This window comes from Suncus etruscus, chromosome 7 (genome assembly GCF_024139225.1).
Source record: "Suncus etruscus isolate mSunEtr1 chromosome 7, mSunEtr1.pri.cur, whole genome shotgun sequence".
Taxonomy (NCBI): domain Eukaryota; kingdom Metazoa; phylum Chordata; class Mammalia; order Eulipotyphla; family Soricidae; genus Suncus; species Suncus etruscus.
Genome location: NC_064854.1, coordinates 36,426,161 through 36,441,012, shown reverse-complemented (window position 1 = coordinate 36,441,012; position 14,852 = coordinate 36,426,161). Strand labels below are relative to the sequence as shown.

At 35.7% G+C, this 14,852-nt stretch overlaps 1 protein-coding gene across 3 annotated transcripts in view; it reads left to right on the top strand.

Annotated features, from left to right (window-relative positions):
- The window catches only part of NRP1 (neuropilin 1), a 160,571-nt gene that overhangs the window by 40,460 nt on the left and 105,259 nt on the right, over positions 1 to 14,852 (top strand). The gene's annotated exons all lie outside the window — the stretch shown is intronic.

Sequence of the window (14,852 nt, the reverse complement as noted above, 5' to 3'; positions counted from 1 at the left end):
AAGTAGCACATATGGTGATATGCCATATCACTAGCATGCAAATCAACTGTATTTTAAGGGCTCTTAGGGCTGGAAAGATAGCACAATGGTAGGGCATTTGCCTTGCATGTGGCCAACCTGGGAGGGACCCAATTCAATTCCCAGAATCCCATATGGTCCCCCAGTCTGCCAGGGATGATTTCTGAGTGCTGAGCCAGAAGTAACCCCTGTGCACTACTGGGTGTGGCCCAGAAACTAATCAATCAATCGATCAACAAAGTTTAAAAGGGGGGAAACTTTGTGTGTGGATTTTGAATGAGTATGTGCTGTAGGCAGAAAATAAACATCTTCAAAGACAATGAATAATTTTTCTGTTTTCTTCTCTATGCTGGGTAGAGTGTGTTTATCAATAGAAAATGTGCTAAATTGGAAGAAGAAATCCAGACACCAGTACTGACTATTATAGTTTGTTAGTCTTATAACTTAACAATCTACAGAACTTATTAGGGGTTCTATTTATAGGGATCAAAGAAGGTAGTCTTTATATTTCCTTCTGTAATTCTGGATCATGATAATTTTACACCTTTTGATATGAGTAAATGAATGTGATCAAATATAACATCACCATTTTAAGCACAATAATTCAAAGAAGATTGTATAGATTCAAGGAAGTAACTTGCTTCTGTTTTCCTCTAGACTCATACCAAATTATATACAAAAGATGTCGAATTAAAGTTTACTATACTAGAATCATTCCAGGGAATTCTTTGGCAGGAAAAACCTAGGAAAAGTCCCTGTCCAGTTTACTGTTTAAATTTAACAATTTTTGGCCACACCCAGCAGTGCTCAGGGAATACTCCTGGCTCTGCACTCAGAAATCACTCCTGGCAGGCTCGGGGAACTATATGGGATGCCAGGGATCCGTTCTGAATTAACAGCGTGCAAGACAAATGCCCTCCCCACTGTGCTATCATTCTAGCCCCATAAAGTTAATATTTTAAGAAGCATTTCTTACCTTATTTTAAAATAAATAGAAACTCTTAATTAATCTAGGAAAAATAAATAATCTTACAATGTGTACACACATATTTAAAGTAATTTATTTTAAAAGGAGAAATTATCTAGAACTGAAACAAGGACTGTAACTGTCTTCCAAACCTTTCTTTTAAGTAGGTGTTAAGATACCTGGGTATTAGTTGGTAAGAAAAGAATGGGATTTCTTTGGAGGGTTTATAAAGCAAGACATTAATCTACTATCTGTGTGAAAGAGATAAACTGGACTAAATTGCATAAATGAATGCAAGGACCCCACTCAAATATTTGTTGTTACAATTTCCAACGTAATGCTCATTGCCTTTCTCTGGTATGTTGAGGATCAATATCAAAGTCACCATCATGGCACATGCATTAATTACCTTTAATTATGTATTTAAAAATTCACTAAGTTCTTCAATCAGAACTCTTTAAAATGTATGTTTTGAGTGAAAAAATTTTAACTAATTTTGAATAGCAATAATATATGCTAAACAAAGAATCAATAATTTAGAGTTTGACAATATAGAGTTCTAGGGACTTTCCAGAAAGAAAAAAAAAATAAGAAAGAACTATGTTTGTAGAGATGGGCAATTTTAGTTATATAATTTGGAAAACATGTTTGGAATGTCTGTGAAAGAACTGAGTAAGGAATCAGAAGACTGTGTCTTTGATGCTGCAGCTAACTTGACCAATTTTAGTTTTGGAAAGAAATCTATCTCTGAGTCTCAGTTTCTGTGCTTAACAATAAAAAGATTGAATGAGATATTCTCAAGTTCATGTCAACTTTAAAATATAAATATATATGCTAGAACTAATTATAACTCTTCAAAATTGTGTCACCATTTAATTGCTTCTCTGCTTCTAGGGAACACTTTAAAATCCATATTTTAAATGTTTACTATAAATGAGTTTCTAGGCTCTTGAAGCTTTTGCTAGAATTCATGCCAACATTATCTTTTCAGAAATTTATGTATTTATCTACACTTTATGTGGTTCCACTAATTTCTTAGTGCCCTGTAGTAGGAACACAGAACCACAGCACAGTTCTGCTTTTGTAATGCTCTGTGACTGATGTTTACAGTTGTCTAGGAAAGTCCTGCTTTGAAACTATAGTAGCTTTCTGTTTTCTTGCCTTGAAGCAATAAATGATGGGAGAAATATGTGTATGTTTCTATTCTTCAGAGTCAGAGTTGCCTCAGGTGTAAAATTCTTAACCCTCTAAATTAATCCAAAGGTAACGAATCACAAAGTAATTGCAAACCATGGGCTACCTATCAAGGGGATTTTGTGTGTGTTACATTAATTTTCAAAACCTGTTTGCATTCGTTAAGCCTTGGATCTTAATTTGTGTCAACAAAGAAGTCAAATTGGCCTACCAAGGTGTCTGAGGCTTATTGCCTAGATAATAGTTGAAATTTTGAATGTGGCAGTTTTATGGATTGGTTTGTATCTAAAATATGTGCAGCTTTTAAAAGCTCTGAATAATGGTTGCTTTCTGTGGACACCTACAGTGTGACTATTTATAAAGGTACCCAATCATTTATCCTCTTCTACAAGTGCTATTGGCAGAAAAGGGCTTGTATTTAATTCATAACCCGCTATTCAATGCACCCTACAGTAGTCAAGAAACCACAGCTCCAGAAGAAAGAGATCAAGAAAGCATTAAAAATGTCAAACCACAGACCATATTTAAATTATTAGGTGAGATGCAGGCTTGCATTTAACAATGGCCCTGCACACCTTGAGACCCAGTTTCCACTCTCTCTCTCTCTCTCCTTTCTGTTTTGATGAGAGTTCTGCAATCTGTTCTAAAATTGCATTTCAGTTTGTTTCAATAGCATTTTGCAGTAAATAAGAGTGACTCTGGTATCTCATTCGTGAATCTTGATGTAATAATCAGAGGTAATTGAAGCATGCAAAAGCCATCAAGATGTATGGCATGTTTTCAAATAAGTATTGACTGATCTGAAACTAATTTAACAAAATTTAGAAATTGTACTCTTCCAATGCAAAGCAATGCAAAGAATATATGGTCTGTTGCAGTTGCACCGAGTTTAGCTTTAAAATGGCCTGTGGAAGTCCCCTTACCTTTCCTGAGGAGCTTGGGTGCAAGCTAGTGACAGGCAGGGTTGTGACCCAATGGCTAGGGCTAATCATCTGACAACTGGAGTTAATCATTTGTCAGTATTGTGTTTAGATTAACTGGGGTCAGTCATCTCCTGGCCCTGCCTTGTTGGCTCCTATGGGCAAGAAAACCTCTTGGTAAGGGAGGAATGCAAAATCAACTACAAATGGCAACATTTTGTATAAAGTGGCACAAATTTGGAAGCTTTGTAAACTAATCTGCCTTAGAAAGATAAGATTGTGTATTTGCATTCATGCATAAGCAAATCTATGTCCGTATAGGCCTATCTCATCTAGGTATTGAACACATCCTCACAAAGTGCCTGCTGGACTTTTGTTTCCAATTAATGCACGGTTGGTACTAAAGAGACAAAGTGGAAAAACAAAACCTGCAATTTACATCTCTAAACCATATAACAGACAAAGATTATTAGAGCAGGGCATTCTAGTCTCTTTAGACTCTGGATTTAAAGCAGGGTGAAAAGCATTTGGGAATAAGAATTTGAAATTCAAATGAAGAAATAAACAGTTTAAAATGTTGGCATCCACAAATACTGACCTTAAGTACAACTGGCAGTGAATTTTTATGTTCCTGCACTAAAGAAAAAAGAATGAATTGTGTGTAATGCAGTCAGAAGGCTAATAATGATAAAGACAAGCATAAGCAACCTTTTGATGCCTTTCCCCTAATTGAAGGAAGTAGAGGAGACTGATAATTCAGGGAGGGAACATAAAGGGGAAGAAAATAATTAACAGCTTCATTAAGCAAAACTTTTCATTTGTATGTAATGTTGCTTGCACCAAAAACTTAATGTGGATCAAATTTCCTTAAAAGAAAATGAATGATGTCCCTTTAACATGCTATTTGAAAAGCATCAATGCCACCCACATTTCTAGCAACTCCCAGGAAAAGTTGAGATCCAGACTTTTTATGTTTATACATAAAAAAGCTTAAAGACGTGGACCTCATTAGAACTATCATTCCACCTGTGGAAAATGAAACAGATAGGATTGACATAAGCACCAAGGGATTTATAGACGTAATACTTATTATCAGTAATAGGAGTTAGGTAACCAAATCCCAGAAGGTCTAGATGAGACTATGCCCCTAAGTATTTAATGTGCTCTTCTGAAGAGATGTTGTTGTCATGATGGCTATTTTAATAAGCTTTAATGTAATTGGAACAAAGGCAGAACAACCAGTGCCTCCAGAGTTTTCCCAAAAGTGATTTATGTGATGTGTAGAAAATATTTCCAAGAGTGAAAGATGTTTTCTTTTGGAATAATTCACTTAAGTAGTTTAGATGTTTTTATTTAAATATTGAAACATATGAATACAACATAATTCCACTGCTTGGATTCTGTGTTATTTGTTCTGATTATTTACGATTTTTCATTTTTCTTAATAAATATCAGCTTATTTTCAGCAAAAGTTAGGGTTCTGATTTCAAAAAGACCCATTAAAGAGAAAAACGCTGTTTACCTAAATGAAGTGGGTTCTTTTCAGGGAAATATTGAGAGAACCCCTAAAAAGTATTTTCAGTGCAACACAGGGCAAGCAAGCATAATGACATAACTCGTCCTTACTAACTAAGGGTGCTATCAATTCCAATGAAGAAAACATACATATATAAAGAAAACATATATAGGGTGACTGAGTATAAGAAATGCTTCTTGGAACAAATGATACTTGAGTTGGTCTTTGAAAGAATTTGGGGTCAGCATAAATAATGAAGGAGAAATTCTGGGATAACTAATTCTGGGATAAAGATGCCAAAACAATTCCCCATCACTTAAGGACATCAGGGCAGCTGTCCCTGGCCTTGGTAATAACTCCCTGGGGAAAGAACAAGCAGAGACTTGGAGCAGGGACCCAAAGGACTAGTAAGTTTGGTCCCTTCCATTTCTGTCTGCAAATGAAATTCTGTAGCTCCTATCTGAGCATGTATTTGACCCCCAAATCACCCTTTTTAATTTCCTTTTTACCTTACCATTTTTCTGCCAGGTTCCCTATTTTTTCTTTCTTCTTGAAGGTCTTAGTCAACATTCATTTTAATCAGATTTCAGCACTGTTTTTAAAAAGTCTGCATTTGAGCAAGAAGGAAATAGATCATTTTGTTGGCAGCTTTAGAAATGCCTGGGCTTATTCGCTTGGAGGGAGCTTTGGAGTTGTGAGTTTGCATAGCATATTCAGGACACCATTGTTTCATCTGATAGAAAGTCTGGAATGATTCACAGTGCTCATTATTTCCTTTCCTTTTACCTTCCCTTTGTATGTACTATCTCCCTCCTCAGTCACTGAGGGTGAGGAACCAGACCAAAGGGTGAGGGACAGGGAATCAACTGTTTATAACATCCCTACTATCCTGGATTCCATCCCAGGCATCTTTGGTGAGACCCTGAGTGGTTGAATGCAAGAGTTAATTGCATTTATTCACTAGCTAATTCAGTAAAAAATCAACTGTGAATCCAGTAGTTTAAGGAATTGACTAGCTGTTCTGGTAGTAATTGTAGACACAGCTACAATAAAGATCTACACCCATGTCATGGAAAACAATTTTTCTTTCTAAGCCTATAAAACAATGACAAACATAAAACTCTCTCAGCATTTCAAAAAAAAATAGTGCTACATAAATATAAGGCATTATCATTTTCTCCACCCCAAATTTTAAACTTATCATGCATGCTAATGATACTTTTCTCCTTAATTGCAATGCATAATGGGAGTAAAAGTCAAAACTTTTGCTAATAGTCTTTTACCATTTGTATAAAAAATTTCCATAGAAGAAACCAATATTATTACTGTGAAAACATTTACACAGTCTCTGTTTAACATGTCTGTCACACATTAAAGGGAAACTTCTTTATAAGACATTGAGTTTTGGAGGAAATTTTAGAAAAACATCAAGTTGAAGTTATTATTTTTAATGACCGCCAAACTCAACATTACTTCTGCTTCGTTAGTATTTGAACTGTTAACCTATGTTTCTGAGTATATGTTCATTGCTTAATACTTAAGGAAGAATTTGGTAGTAATTGATATACAAGCCATTTCTCTTCTCAACTTACAAAAAGCTATTCTAAGGTTAAAGAATGATGAAGGCTGTATGTGTGTTTAATTAGTGAAAATAGGTATTTTGCTTCTGTCTGGGAATGAGGATTATTATAAGCTGAGTCATTAAGAAAAGTTTCCTGAATCAATGACGTTTTCATAGTGTGTGGCAATAATATTACTGTATAGCACACATAAAAAGAAAAGTCAAGGCCTATTGGTTAGCATAAAATTGCTTAGTAGTGTGAGTACAAGAAAATGCGACTTAGAAATTTAACAGTTACAAACATGGTCGTGTTCTCTCTCCAGAATTTGGAGATGTTAGCTGGCATGCCTACTTTGTCAAGGAAAAGGCAGCAAAATAGATTTCTTTCTTTCCTTGGGATCAACCCTCTAAGTTGATGTGAGAAACATTTGTGTTAAATTATCACCAATACATTTCTGTAACCTGGTGCTATTCTCCCTTCTACTGCTCTTTCCAGTCTCCTAAAACCTTGCTCCTCATAGCCAATTTTGCATTTCCGTGACCAGAGCCTTCTTCTCAATTGCCTCAGAGTGATTGCTTCTCAATTGCTCTGAAAAGAGCAGAGATAATCCAAGGCATTTGCCTTCCATGAAGCTGTCCCTGGTTCAATTCCCAGCTAACATATGGTTCCGCCAAGCGCTTCAGTGAGTGATCCCTAAGCACAGAACCAAGAGTAAAGCCCCATTACCAACTGTGTAAAAATAAATAAAGAACTAAATAAAAAAATTTTTAAAAAGATCAGAACTTGCAGAATATGAGGTGGAAGGAGAAAGAAGACAGAAAGGTTTGGGACAGAGTTGAGAATGAACATCCTCATTCACTGAGTCTTTTATTACCACAGACATTATCCTAGGTTCACAAAGAACAGTAACAGGGCCTTTGAATTACAGGCACACATTTTACAATGCTCACCATATCTGTCTGGTAAAATAATTGTATCTCCACAGCCTTCAAACTATTCAAGAAGTGTTTGTTGCTATTTAATCTTTTTTTTTTTTTGCCTATTTTTTAAAGAGTTAGTCTGATAAATGAGCCTTTAAATGGTTCTGTCTTTTTTTTTATTTTTGTACCAAAAATAGACTTAAATGGGCATATTCCAATAACTAAAGGATATTCTTGTGGAAAAGAAATTAAGTTTGGGTCTTTGGGTCAATGAGCAGGAGCTTTATTAAATACTGAAGAAATATTTCTTGAAACAGATAAGTATGAAGCAGACAGGGAGATAATCATATGAACATTCACAATGGAATGAGTTGCCTATTGGGGGTCAGTGTCATTATCTTACAGAAAGCAGTGCGCAACTCTTTGGATAGAATCTCAAATGAGGAGCAGAACCTGATAACAATAAGGCATTTGATATTAGCTCCCCGCAAAGTACAATGTAGTAGCTGGGAGATAGTACAATCATTAGGAAATAAGCCCCACATTAGCTCAACCTGAGCTTGGTTCTGATATCACATGATTTCCCAAGGACATAACTCTAGAGGTCCAGAGCACCTGTGGGATGGCCCAGGTGATCCCTGGCACCACAGAATTTAAGCAGCACCACATCCTCAGACCATTGCAGTGAACCATCAACCTTGTTGGCTATAAATGATCAGTCTCCAGGATCTTGAGGGCTACTTGGAAAGACTAAAACAAGCACACACAAAAAAAAAAAAGGCAAAAAAAATTGTTGACTTTTGTTCTGCCACCATATCTGGTGGTGTTCAGGGGTTACTGCTGGCTCTTCATTCAGAAATCACACCTGTTGCTGGCATTGCTCAGGGAAACCATGTGAAATGTTGGGAATCATCGAAGTGCAAGGCAAGTGGTCTACTAGCTCGACTATTGCTTCAGACCAACAAATACAATTTAAAATTTTTTTCATAAATTTTTAATTAATATTGATTTGTAATCTCATCACACCAAAGTATAAATTTTGGTTCTAATTGAATTTGAAATATTATTTCAGTTCCTTAGGGCTTCTGGGTTTCATTTCATAAAAATATATAAAATATATTTGTTTATTATCCCATAATTTCTCGTTCCACTTTTAAATCACATTAGTTCTAAACTAGTTTGTCACCTTAGTTCTGAGTAGTCAAACCAGGAGTTTCTAATTTCTGTCCTGCGAGATAAGGCAAAGCCAGCTGTTATGGAGAGTTGTTGGCCAAGGTGGTTGATGCCTTTTACCAAGTATAGACACAGTCATCAGTATCTCTCATCTTTATTTAGCTAAAAACAGTGGCTGAAACAGTTTTCCAAAGCAGTGATTCAAATTCACCTCTTAACAGTGAAGGCAGAATAGGAGAATGACATACATTTCTGTGTCTTCTCAAATTTATGTCATCATTTACCTTAAAATTTTAATCATTTCTAGCTAGTGGCTAGTGAAGAGAAAGTTGCTTTTCAAAATAGCATATAGAGGGATGGGAACAATAGTACAAGGCATTTGCCTTGCAGAGGCTGATCCAGGTTCAATGGTCCCTCAAGCCTGCCACAAATGATTTTTGAGCACAGAGCTAGCAGTAGCCCCTGAATACTGCCAGTGTGGTCTAAAAGCCCCTCCCCAATAGAAATAACAAATAGCATATAAAAAATTCTTCCAGACAAATACAAACTCAATAGCTACTAGGCAATCTAAGGGTCTTATGACCAATGAATTTAGTGTCTGTCCATTGGGTTAAACCAAGTTAAATTGAGGTTCCATACCTGTAGGAATTCTGTAAACCTTTATAAAATGACATAAATTGTGAATAGTTACAAAACAATTATTATTATATGCAGCATTTCTAAATGATTTGGAAAAAGACATTTTTCCAGAGACTAGTATTCTTGGGAATTCATTTTAGGACACTTAGGGGCAAGTCCCCTCCTATTTCAGCTTCCAACTTAAAAAAAAAATCCTAAACTGCAAAATTGGAAAGTGATGAAAACAATAATAATACGATCTAGGTAATGTGCCCCTACTGAGGGAAAGGCAATTAGAATTAATGAAATATCTAAAATATGAGGTATTTTAAGAAGCAACACGACAATTTCAAGAACACACAATGTTTAATATAAGTTTCCCCTGAAAGGATTCTCCAAGGACCTGTTTTATGGTACATTTATACATGAACATTTATTTGTCCCCAAATAATTCAAGAACTAAAATGCTGAAAATTGCCCTGTTTCTATCTCTCCCGGTGACTTTACATTATAATTCTGTTAATAAACTTTTATTCATAAAGTGTAGTAAACTTTAGGCCCCTACATGAAAAGTGTTCAAAGAAATTAGTTTTTTTTTAAAATGTAGTGAAATGTTAAATCATTTTCTGTGTTCTGGTTTCTAGTGGGGGAAAAATTGCCTTCCCTTATGGAATAATTCTTCACCGTAAGGGAGGTAATGTACAACCTTCTCTCTGCTTTGCCTACCTGCCTTGTTTTTACAGCTGAGGCTTTAGTATTATCAGGGGGAACCTTTTTATTCCTTTCTCTAGCTTATGTTGTGCTTTGGAGAAGAAAGTATTTGGAAATATTCCCTTTATGCCACATTTTTGTTTTAGCTAACTTGTTCATATTCCCTCTGCCTTTCTGTTAAGCTTTCCATAAAGAGATCTGGGTGCTGGGGACTACTTTAGATGGTAAGATAGGGGTCATATGATCTCCTGGTTGAGTTAACTCCATGTTCTGTAGACAGAACCATTTCAGTGATCTGCCCCTTTATGTGGCCATATGGTTAAATTTTGTGAGATATGACTCCTTCTCTTAGGAGTACCAGCTCATGTTTATGGTCATTGCTTTCCTCTCTTCGAAACACCAATTACTCCTTAAGGTCCGTATAAATCATGAGGCTACCTAATCATTAAAATCCTTTCTTCTATTCATGAGCTTATTTCTAACACAAAGACAATTCAAGTCTTTGCACTATACCAATTAATTGCTCAATCTCTAAGGCAAGTCAGTGAAAATGAAATATTTTGTAAATTTGGCCAATACTGATGATTCTCTCAATATTCGAATATTTAACTGTTTTTCATGTTGTAAAAATTTTTAAAGGGTTGTTGACATTTAAAGTATTTTATATAAGAGATCTATTTTTCATGATATAAAGTACTGTTACAAATTGATCCTGAGTTATGGAATATATACGCTTGTTTATTAAAGATTCCAAGTGCCTAGTCCCTATGCACCTGCATTCTGACTTAATGTAATTTTAAATAATGAAGGGAGGAACAAATACTCTAAGAATCAACACATCAGACACTGAAGATGACTTACAGCAAACAGTCTGCTGCTTTCAATAAAAATTAGGGATTAAGAAGGTAAATCTTTCTATGACATGATCTATTTCTCCCATGTGCATTTTATTCTTGAATCATAAATGCCTAAGCCTGGGTCTAAAAGATTCGTGTTTCTTGCCTGTGGTTAACTTAGAGGTTTTTACTTGCAGTAAAATTTGGGAGTCTACTGACTAGCACAACCCAGTTTCAGATTGGATCAGAGTCCTTGGTCTATCTGAAAATTTACTGTCACTGGAAGGAAGAAACCTCTAGTCTGTATCACACAATCTTCTTTTATCAGCACCTTTTGCTTTCCGATTTTCAAAAATGATAGGTGATCATTGTACCAGAAGCAACTGCAGAATGAATCACTCCTGCCTATCTGTGCTGAAAAGGTTCTATTACTGTATTGTAGCAAATTAAGAAAAAAAAAACTTTTGAAAACTGAGCACTTGCCAATTTTAGTTCCTGCAGCTCTGATTAGCAAATTATCTAGATCCTCACTGAACAATTATTAATCAGTAGGATTTTAAATGAAATACTTACTCTAAAATGGAATTACCACTTTACTTATTTTTGCAAAGTATTCAAAAGAAAACTAGAGAACCATGCTTTTGTGATGCCATAAACTATAAGTTATAAGCTAAAAGTCACTGACTAAAATTGGACAGGTATTTTCCCCTACTATGGCTAATTCAGCACTGCATATGAATAATGCTAATCTAATTGTAGACCATAAGTTATTGGGTATATCAATGGAAACACTTGGTTGATCTAGTGATAAAATAACATTTTAAAAAGTGAAATATATAAACTGACTTTTAAAATCCTATTTCTGCTGGTGACTTGAACTTACTAATTTGGGATAGTCATAGTGCCAAATAGTATTTTTCTGAATATCAGATTGTGGTCAGATTCTGAAAGTTATTTTCTGACTGCTAGATATCCCAGGGAGATAACAATAGCTAAATTTCTTGCGCTAGCACTGCTGAATTTATTTTTTTGGAAATGATTATTCATTTTGGAAAACAAAGCAGTTGCTCCATTTGGTTTTCAATTCATTGGTTTCTTTAATTCTCTATTTTCCAACTTCAGTATGGAAAAGCATCACCAAACCCTACAAAAGGACATTACATACATTGCCTCATTTAATCTTCGCTCAGTCCTCTAGGTAATCATTATCTCATCTATTTTATAGGTGAATGACTGAGCCGTCCAAAGAAAGTGATCTGCCTGAGATACTTAGCTGGTCATGCTTGTGGGAGACAGTCACTACATTTTAGCTAAAGTTACCTCTTGAAGGCCTGGCAGTTGCCACCCCCTCAACTGGGGCAATCAAAGATGTAAATTCTTGGTAAATTAGATGTTCAGAAGTGTTCCTATGGTGTAGAACCTCTTTCTCCACTGGGCCATATTAAAAGAACTCAGCTAATTTTAAGTATATCATATATTTCCCTTGGTACACTGAAAGGTGAGGAGCAGAGAGAAGAGATTTTCTATCCTTTATTTAAAAAAATTGAAAATTAAAGAAACACCTTTCATATAAAAGACTAAAGTAAATAAGAAGGAAGTAAAAATATCCCAAAAAAGCCTCCCCTGACCCCTGTCATAATGTTGATGACTTGACTTGCTATGTAAATCCATCTTGAGACTATCCATAAAGTAATGTGTGTGTGTTTTTTTTAAACTCTGAGAACAGTGGAAAGTTGGCAAGAGGTAAAAATTTTCTATGAAATAGGAAGGCGAACAAGTTGTAAATGATGTTAATATCTTCCAGATGGCACAGATTTACTTGGGAACTGAATTTATTGTAATTAAAGGCATGTGAATTTTTCTATAAATACTGAAGCTTGCAAGTTTGACACTAGAAGATTCCGTCCCTCTGGAGTGCAGTTGTTTTAAGGGGTGATCCTTGTCTTCCACTTCAGATCTATCTTTGAGTTTCATAACTGGAATTGAATCATAGAATTATTTTCCCGTGTGAAGGACATTTTTAACCTCCCCTGCTATAAATCTTAATTATGGAATGAGTTTCCTGAAAAATAAAAAATTCAAAATGTAAAATTTATTTTCTATTAAAATTATGTGTTTTGACAATTATTTTATACCAGACGTATCTTGAATTCTTTGTTATATTTTTGGAATTAACCTTTTATTTTATGTCTCTAGTCATATGTGTTGTACAATCCTAAATCTTTTTAATTAAAAAAAAAAGCAAAAATATTGCTTTTGTTGCTTTTTGGGGTATGTGACTCACTCCTCCCACCCTTTTTCCCCCAAACAATGCTTGTGGAGTCTGGGATCTCCAACCAATAAGTTTAACATGAGCACATTGAAGTAGCCTCCACTATTTTTTCAGTTGTCTAACCTTATGTAAGTCTGGTCTGGGCCTGATTCTTTGCTCTTTTATTTTCTCCTGCCTTATAGCTTCTGAGTTTCTTAGGTCCTATTAGAGTTTGGTCTATGTAATAGGCATCATTCTAAGAGGGTCCAAAAGACCTTATGCCCTACTACTATGCTAACCTTAATATAGATGCTGCTGCAAAAAATTGGGAAGGTATAATAAAATACTAAGTCAGTTAACCTCCAAATGGGAAAGTATCCTGGATAACATGGGCCAATTCTGGGAATCTTTTACAATTTTTTATTTTATTGAAACCACTGTGATTTACAAAGTCCTTTATAGTTGTATTTCAAACAGATAATGAATCTGGCCAATCCTACCACCAGTATTGATCTTCCTCTATCAATATTCCCAGAGTGCATCCTATACTACCACCCTTTGCCCCCTAGTCTGCCAGTATAACAGACCCATTTTGAGTTTAGATTGTTATAGTTTGGTCTCTTGATCCTATTGTTGTTGGCTTTGGCTTGGATATTTAGTTCTGTCCTTTTTTATCTCCAGCAATGCATCTTGGCTGGCCCCGATTCTTTACTTCTCTTTTTTTCTCCCTTCTTAATTTTATAGAAAAATGCAGAAGTGTGAGGTAAAACAAAGTAATTTGTGTCCCAAGGTTTTATGAAAAAGGTGGGAGCCCCTATCTGAAAGATAAAAAAAGGGTGGCAGTTTTTTTCATAGGTGTAGCAAAAGTTGGGGAAAATAGAAATTAAAAAACTTTTGGCCTAAAGAAATTTTTTTTGGCCTAAAACATTGTGTCCCTATCCATAAAACATCCTGCCATAAGACCAACTACATACATAAGACTAGGTATACTAAGTTTTCTAACCCCAAAGTCTTTCTTCGTGGTCACAGTAAAAGTTCTCCTCAATTACAGTTGTTACAGTCAGGCTTCAGTAATATTTTATTTTATTGAAATCACTGTGATTTGTTTTTTGCACTTATCTTACTTATGTTGACATCAGGTTTCATGAGCATCTCCTGATTTTATCTCACCATTAGGTAGCAAGGCAGGAAAACCCACCCTGGTAGCAAGTAGTTGCTACTTCCAAGTCATTAGATTGTCATATGAACCCACCCTGGAGCAAGTCAGTGCTAGGGCAACATTAGGGCCTTACCCGGTAGAAGTTCAATTCCTGGTGCTGATGCAGAAAACTGTGCCAGTTTCAAAAATGGATCCAAGGTTCAGGAGTAAATGGCTGATGCCCAATTGACTGAAGTCTAAGTCAAGTCACTGTGACAAATGATCAGGATAAAAGGTCCCCTGCAATAAAAAAGAAATATAAGTTCCTATCCCTATTAGATAAGAACTTCTTTCTATATGTAAGATTGCCTCATTTTAATGTGCCTATAGAAAGATGCAATGCCACAAAATACTACTGAGAATATGGGGGTAAAAATAACAAGCTAAAAGTCCTTAGAATCTGATTCTAACAAATTCAGAACCCAAGAGAAAATTATCTTCTAGAATTTTCTACTAAACAAATTCAAAAAAGGGATGGGGAGAACTATATCTACATAAGGAAATACACAATAAGAATTATGCCTCTTAAGGAAATAACCTAAAGACCTATGCAAAGGAAATGTACATATCCCCTTTAAATATTTTTGAAATAGTTTGGTGGAGGGGATAAAATCTGGAGCACAGTTTCAGCCTGCTATGTGGTCTTATGGAGTCTAAAAAATGGCTCACAGTAGTCACAGATCAGTAAATGTTCTCCAGCTGAGGGTCTCTCAAAAGCCAAATTCAGCAGTGAGCAACTGTCACTGGTGAAGGAGGTTGGAGAAAAGGGTCCTCTGAGACCAAATCAGCAGCAGCAGCATTGGCAGTTTCTTCCCTAGGCTGAAGCAGGAGGCGGGCTGAGAGGCTCTCCTTTTGCCTTAGGAGCTGGCTGGCAGCAGGTTGAGGTGGGGTGGGGGAACATTCTGGTTCCTGAGGAGTTAAGAACTAAGGGTAAAAAAGTTTAAATAGGGAGAAATAATAAATCAGGG